The sequence below is a fragment of the Cibotium barometz genome, chromosome 46 (genome assembly GCF_041138505.1).
Source record: "Cibotium barometz isolate CiBa-2024 chromosome 46, ASM4113850v1, whole genome shotgun sequence".
In the NCBI taxonomy this organism is placed as follows: Eukaryota; Viridiplantae; Streptophyta; class Polypodiopsida; order Cyatheales; family Cibotiaceae; genus Cibotium; species Cibotium barometz.
This window is the reverse complement of record NC_141091.1, coordinates 33,886,089-33,894,416: the sequence shown is the minus strand read 5'-3', so window position 1 is coordinate 33,894,416 and position 8,328 is coordinate 33,886,089. Positions and strand designations below refer to the sequence as shown.

Below are 8,328 nucleotides of genomic sequence, written 5' to 3'. Positions count from 1 at the left end.
CTGGCTGACTCGTCCTAGACTGGGCTCACATGAGACCAGTTTACCATCCCAGGTCTTGCACCTTCTGTACAGATATGTCTACGTAGCATCCAAGTGCGGGATGCACGTGACATCCATGGATGAGGCTGATTCACACGATGGCTCTATCTGTTTTATAGGGTTTGAGGGCACTTCTTCACACTAGCATGTTGGCCTTGTGGCCCTACTTTCTTACTTGAGCTTTACGTAGGCCAGTGGCCTTTGTACATTGTTTCTTTAATACAACTTCTTATTACGAGAGAGAGAGAGAGAGAGAGAGAGAGAGAGAGTTTGGCTTTTGCTTTTTCAGGCTGCATATCAAAGCGAACCTGCAGCACAAAAGGAGTCGGCCCCGGCCCTAACATATTTTCATATGCCTTTGCCGGAATTTAACTTATTAGATGCATCAAATATGACTGGTGTAAAGCAGGCGGATGTTTGTTCAGCCAGTGTAAATTCAGGATTTTTTGCAACTATGCTAGAAGCTGGAGACGTGAAGGCTGTTTTTGTGGGTCATGTTCATGTGAATGATTTTTGTGGGAAACTCTTAGGGATAAATCTCTGTTATGCTGGTGGTGTAGGATACCATGCATATGGATCTGCGGGGTGGTCAAGAAGGACTAGAGTAGTGCTTGCGTCTCTAGAGAAAGATGATCAAGGAGGCTGGCTTGGTGTTAACCAGATCCAGACTTGGAAGCTCCTGGATGATGATTCCCTAAGCATCATTGACCAGGAGATCCTCTGGACTTCAGCCCACGCTACAGAAGAGTACACAGCGATAGCATGAGAACTTGGGACACTATGGTAGAACCTACCAATTAACGGCATGTTTTTGAGATCCCAAACCCATTTGGCAAATTTTATTTAATCCTTCAGTTTTGATAGTTGTTTGCATGCTTGCATGTCACGATGCCAGTTAACAAATAATTCCCTATAGCCATGCCGACGGTGTGAAATTGTGTTGGGTGGCAAGTTGGGATTACAGGGGAAAACAGGTTCATATCCAATCCATTTCATCAGCCACCATGCAATGTAAAATGATTTTTCTTTTGATTTCTTGTAATCCCACTGGATGATGTGGCATGGTGACACGGCAATTGGACTTGCTGTATTTGAATTTTCTGAAACATTTTGCATCACCATGATGCGTAGTTTTGTGGTTTGAACCTCCGTATCTTGTAAGAAGGACACGTAGTACCACAGAAACTGGTGGGGATTTCAAAGGTAACAATCTGTGTGTTCACACTGGCAGAAGCATCTTTGAGATAGCTCAGCAGGGTCAGTGTGAATAAGAGGTTTTGAGTTTGGTAGCAGTGAAAATATTGCTTGAGATTGTGCTCCATTAGAGCATGCTGAATGCCTGCCTGGAAGCTCAGCTGCATGGTAAACGAGGGAGTTTTGACCTTCTTTCGTCCCTGGCAACGGGTAAGAACATTTAGGGTGGTGATTCTCAGCACCATTTAGTTCATTGTCTCAGGTCTGTCATAGGTCATCAAGGCCCATGCCTGACATCAAGTTTGTAACTAAAGGTAGGTCTTGTAGCTCATGTTTTAAGCCCTGTACCTAAGGTTTTTTTGACCATCAAGGACCCCTTTTTGGCTCCTGATTCACCAGAGATCTCTAACACTTAATCCACCTATGCGATATTCCCTGAGGTGTGTGTGTCACATATTGGGACCTAAGGGCATTACTGAGTACGTGAAACTATTTCTTTGATGTGAGCTCTGACATGCATATATTGCACTGACTCTTCAGCTCTGATATTTTGAAAATGTCAAGCCAAAGTACTTAATTATAACATGGTATTACAAGAAATTGGAGGCATTTCTCGCCTATGGGTATATATTTCCAGGAGTGTTAATATTCATGGTAAATCACTGTGTAGTGATCCGGGATAAGAAAGCTCTTGCAACTAGTGGGCTCTTTCTATTCTTGAGGTGCTTGATCTTTTTGGTCCGGAAATTCTCGAAGTTTTGATGACACTCATGACACTTGAGGTGTTTGATCTTTTTGGTCAGGAAATTCTCGGAGTTTTGATGACACTCATTAGTGTCATGACCTTGACTGTCACAGATATGTGTTTGAAGTCTTAAAACAACCTGGTCTTGTTCCTTGCCCGCAAGGATTTCTTGTGAATCATATGTTGGCATGCTCACCTTAAGAGTCCGGCGAAGAAGTGTTTGAAGACTCTTCTAAACATGCACTTTCAACTCTCTTAAACCTGCACTTTCAAGCTAGCCTAGTTGAACAACTAACCCTTGATGAAATTGCAGTTGTTTAGGAGTTTCTAAGCCTATGCATGTATGGTAAGGATAGAATAGGGGTGAAAAGAGAGCACAGAAAGCGTCATCTTTCTTAGAGAACATCTGGGTGGCTGTAGAAGAGGCTGGTTAATGCATAGCCACAGTGTTGGCATTTGCTTGTCCATTTAGTGAGCAAGAGTCGGCGATTATTCAGCTGTAATGAAGTGAGATGTGTTGGCCCTCCCTAAACACACACATTAGATTGTCCATAAATTTTGAGAGTTTGAGTTATCTAGCAATGGTTTGTGCTCTAAAAGTTTAGCTTGTAGTATATTTTTCCTAGCTGAAATTTAAAATTCTCCTGTGAAATTTGTTAGTCTTGATTCTCGAGGATAAAAATCATATATCATTTGTGACAGTTTAACTAATTTTTAGTACTAAATCCTAATTACTTTGGAACATTGTTTTTATGGAGTGTTGGGCCCACACACACACACTTTTTTAAAGTGAAAACCATGCTTCTATTAACAATGACTTATGTACAAAATAGGAGATGGACTCAAGGTAAGTCCATCTTCAAAGAACTTTAGAAGCAGTGGAACACCTCGAACTGGCTAAAAGCAATGTCCTCCAACTGTAAGCCGTCATGTAGGGATTGTCACAAACTCATCTTAAAGTAAGCATATGCCTCTAGAGGCATTTGCCCAAACATAGCATTGTTTCTCATCTTCCATATTGTCCATAGAGCCCAATACCTAGTCCATAAAAAGAAAACATCAAAATTAGGAGAGTTGGGCACACCAATCCCAAATATCCAGAATTGCTTTCCATATTGCTTGCATGGAAAGCGTCCTATGATATCATCGGCCAATCGTCAAAGAAACTCCCTTGTCTCCAAACAATGCAATAACAGATGTGGTGCAATTTCAGAATGAGCTCCACATCTGCAGGTGGCTCTAGCTATCCCTCTTTTAGCGAGCTTCTCCACAAAACAAGGAGGACACACACTAAACAATGCCTAAGAAGCAATCTTTGCTTTAAAGGCAACTTATTTTTCCATATACCCCGGAGGTGTGTTTTCCACGATCTTTCACTCTTTTGCATACACCATAGAGTGTTGCCATGTGCGTGAATCCAAGGTGGTGGAAGCAAATAGTTATACATGCTAGCTGCAGTTATCTTATCCAAATGTAGTCCATGAGCATTGTTGGTTTGCCCTTTCACTTTCTAGTCATGCCGCTTGTCATTTTCAACGAGTGGAGACAATGGTTCATATGGGTGCAATAACATTTTAATCTTTCTCCAAATAGGTCTATGATGCAAACCCAAGTTATGCTCATTGCATGCATGCAGAAAGGATAGCACATTCCCTCTGTGTATATCCAAGTATGCCAAAAAGCATGCTTTACGTGGCTCTTGCATAACTAGCAGTTCTACAAACAAAGAGGACCAGTGTACACTTTCCAGTTGCATAGAGTTACCGATTGCAAAATCATGTCCTATAGCCATGAAAATGGCCTAGCATCGCTTTCCAATGTGAATTTACCCAAATTTGATAGGCCATAGTTTTCGATCCTATACACATAGTTGCAAGCATGATTGCCCAAGATTGCTCTTGCCGAAAAAACATTGGAATCATGGTAGCTTTTCCAGAAATTGACTTGGCTGCTAAGATGGGCCTCTAGAGGGCCAACCAGGATATGGGGAACGCAACATCGTATGGTAGACACTTCTTGGAGATGGGGGCTATGCATGAGCTGGTTATATATAATGGGTTGCCCAGATGGTCGCAGTCAGACAGCCGTACATCTTTTTCGCAATGGGGGAGGCACTAGTACGGTGGATTACCTCATGGGATCTCCCGCTCTTATACCACACATCTCAGACTTCACCATCTCTCCTCCCCCCATACTAGCTGACCATGCATTACTTTCTTTCACGATCTCATGCCCCATCTTACCGCCCACACCCACACTGCCTGTCATCACCTTCACTTGGATTCATTTCCATCATGATCTTGACCATATCTATGAGGACCACCTCTCCCGTCACATTTTAGCTGTCGACTTATCCCTCCCTATCTCCACCATCACATCCCAACTTTCCTCCATCATCCATGACTCCGCCTACGCTAGCTACCCCTACACCACATGCTCCACATCAAGTTTTCCAGTGGGATCCCAACCCCAGAATGGATGGTATGATGAAGAGTGCAAAACCACCAGGCTTCGCCTCTACGCGGAGCATGGGCTGATTTCAGCACATAAGATGCACCGCATCTTCGGTACATTCACTCGCCCGAAAGAAACGGGCATTTCTCGCGCCACACAAGAACAAAAGTTATTCCAGCTCTTTTTGAGTGAGGACAATTCAAAAGCTTGGCGCATTCTAGAAGAAACAAGAGCACCTACACCTATCACAGATCCTAGCCTTTGGGAAGCCTATGCACGACAGCTGTATAATGTGCCAAACCAGCCTATACCACAAATGTTACACATCCCTAGGCCTACATCATCTTATCTCCCCAATGTCACTAGGGCTCTTGAAAAGTTGCATAATGGGAGAGCAAAAAATCATGAGGATCTACACACGGAAAATTTTGCCCATGGACACCACGTATTGGCTCCCATTCTTGCCAGACTTTTTAACAGAGCACTCTGTGAAAGCTTATAACCATCCTGGACTACCAACACTATTGTCCCCATCCACAAAGTAGGAGATCCCACGGACCCAGGTAACTACAGGACTATCATGATTGGTCACACAATGGCCAAAATCTATGGGGCAGTATTAAAGGACATGATGAGCTCTATGGCAGAGAGGATGGGAAACAAAGCATCAAGCCAAGTAGGCTTCAGGAGAAACTTCTCCACGTTGGACCATATCTTTACGTTACGGGCTATCATAGAGGAGGCGAGGTCCTCAAAGAGACATGTGTATTGTTGCTTTGTGGATTTCTGCAAAGCTTTTGACTCCGTCCCTCGATCTCGTCTGATAGGATGCTTAACAAGAGCTCCATCTCTCACATGAGATGATATGGGGTGTGATGGCACTATATGAGGCAGTACTCGGCCGAGTACGTGCACCCGGTGGGACCTCGAGAGATATATGTAGCACTATTGGGGTTAAGCAGGGCTGCCCACTCTCACCTACACTCTTTGGCCTATACATTGCTGAGATCACAGTATTTGTGGATAGTTTCAGAGGTAGAGGTTCACCATTGGCTTAGACAGTAGTGCCCATATTGCTATATGTTGATGACATTGTCTTGATCTCAGATTCAGCCAAGAGTTTACAGAAACACTTAAATGCATTGGACAAATTTTGCAGGCAGAGAAACCTTACGGTCAATTTGGGCAAAACCAAGGTTATGGTCTTCATCAACACATCTTATGTAGTCGCCTCACGATTTTCTTTCATATACAGAGATGCCCCAGTGGAGATTGTGCAGAAGTATGTGTATCTAGGAGTCACTTTTACAGGCCCTTTGTTTTACATGACCACAGCTGCCACACTGACCAACTTGCGAGGGGGCACGCCTCCCTAGCTCGTATGGAGAGACAGTGTTTCCAGGAACATTTCCAAGAACCCCACACTAAGTGCTAACTCTTTGATACTCTAGTACGACCAATAGCTATGTATGGTGCAGCCCTTTGGGGGCCAGGCCTAGGGAAGGATCACTGGAGGAGCATAGAGAGGCTGCAGGTGATGATGTTGTCACGCATGATCATGAGTAAACCATCTGTACCACATGACATTATACATGTAGAGTTTGGGGTGGCCCCATTGGTTACAGATGCTCTTTTTCAGACCGTCACTTATATTCAGCATGTATAGATGCTTGACAGAGATCGCCTCCCATGACTAGCACTAGAGTACTCTAAGTAATTATATGGTGAGAGGGAGAGGGAGCGATTGAGACGTGCTGGACTGCCCTCCTCCTCGGCGACACGGCCACCACCATTACCAACACATGCATTGTACTATGAGGTAGTCGAGTGGTTTCATGCACATGGCATATAGATGGACCGTCTCCCCCCCCCCCCCCCCCCGGTTTTAGTACAGCTTGGATTCCCCATACCTTGTTCTCTCACTCCAGGGATCAATTAGATCCTCCGGTTAGATCTACTCGGGCTACACATACAACATACATGGGTGTCTCCACCATGAGAGATTGGTAAGAAGTGTGAGCTCTATAGAGATCACTTCTTGAGACTCTTCGAGGATGGATTCTTTGAGATCCCGGGATACATACAGATACACATGTAACATGCCATGCATATCACGATCGGCCAACTCAGGGTATCCTACCACCTCTCAGAGTAGAGACTAGTAGAGCTAAGGATATCCCACACGAGGAGAGGACATGCACAGTATGCATCACAGGAGCAGTAGAGGATGAGGCCCATTTTTCTAGGCTTACTATGAGATACGGGGGAGATTCCACTACCTCTTTTCGAGAGGGATTCGGACCACTCACACGGGTGATATAGTTTGAGGATCAGAGGTGCTTGGACATGTACTTAATGGAGCTCAGATGACACAGAGATGTAGTGTTGAGGTAGCATGCTGAGAGATAGCCCTGGTTGCGATAGAACACCTCACAGAGAGCCATCACATATTTCTTTGTGGTACATACATCCACATAGGAAAATCCACTGCCCACAACAGTTCCTCTACTACAACGTGAGAGCCCACCACCCGTACCCACGCTCCAGCTCCACGCCCCAGAGGAGTTCTTAGTGAGAGAGCTCGATCCATTCCGCAAGCCAGACGTCCCCGACCCAGAGAAACAGGACCCTCCACCACACAAAGATGGATTCGTGAGGTTCTTTGTCGACATGTCATGCTCCCATCACAGAGGCCTGATATTCACTCCACCATCAGATTGGTTCTGGCCGAGGGCGACTATCATCATTAGCTAATTACAACATATCTCACTCTACACAGGATCATCTGCTGATCACATGTACTATCAAATGTTTTAATTTTACTTTTCTTTCAGTTTTCCATGGCTTAGTATATCCATGGTACCATTGTATTACTTTTGGTCTCATAGGCCCTTGGGGTCTTCCGTAGACATTAATATAACTTTCTCTCTTTCTTTCTATGATTAGGTTAGGTAGCAATCGATGATGCAAAACTGAGACTTGGTGGCCTTAGATTTGGTGACCTTAGATCCTAATTAGCAGTATACATTTTTTAAGTGAACTTGATATGAATTCTTCTCCCATGTGTAGAAGAGGAAGAACAAGCATTTTCTTTCATAATTTCGTCCAATTACTATTTTGAAAATTAGAGGCCATATTTTCTTTCTCCTGTCAAGATGAGACGGATTTTTCAAAAGTTGAGCAAGCTCCAAGAGAAAGCAAACTCGTCTGGACTCAACAAGTTTACTATGTAGAGGACTCAGCTCTAACTTCTCCCTGGCTTTATACACATTGAGGCAATTGGTGGATAGTTGCTATAAAAGGAAAGGATAAGAATAAAATCCATAAGGTTAATTTTTTTCTTTTGGCTTAATGGAAATAGATATAGAATTAAAATAAATACTATTTCAATATTTATTTTGAAATCAAACTTGTGGCTATTTAGAATCTTAAACCTCTTTGGAACATGAACTTCTCAAACATCAGTATATACTTTTCCCCTTTCCTGTTTGGATACACAAATGTTGAGGTAATGACCCAATGGTGGATTTGAAGGTGGGAAGCTTGTTGGCCCAACACATATGAAAAGGGATTTTGGGCTAGGATGGTTGGTTGGGCCTCCAACATTGTTACCAAAGGTGGGACTACCAAGATTGGTAGTAGCCCCATGTGGAAGCGTGGAAGTGGATCCTTACTACGAGGTACCTCTTTTGGGGCTAGCAACGTATTGAGAGGGGACCGCCTTGACTAGGCTGTTAACTGGGCTAGCATGGGAGCATGTATTGGGCATACAAAGAGGACACATATAAGAGGACCTCTTTTGGCTCTAGTAGTGTATTTAGAGGGGGCCCTCTTGTCTAGGTTGCTAACTATGCTAGCACGGGAGCATGTATTGGGCATACAAAGAGGATATAAAG

General features: G+C 43.8%; 1 pseudogene; it reads left to right on the top strand.

Annotated features, from left to right (window-relative positions):
* Nucleotides 1-430: 430 nt before the first annotated feature.
* LOC147612149 (putative inactive purple acid phosphatase 29 pseudogene) lies at nt 431-805 on the top strand (annotated as a pseudogene).
* The last annotated feature ends 7,523 nt before the right edge of the window (nt 806-8,328 follow it).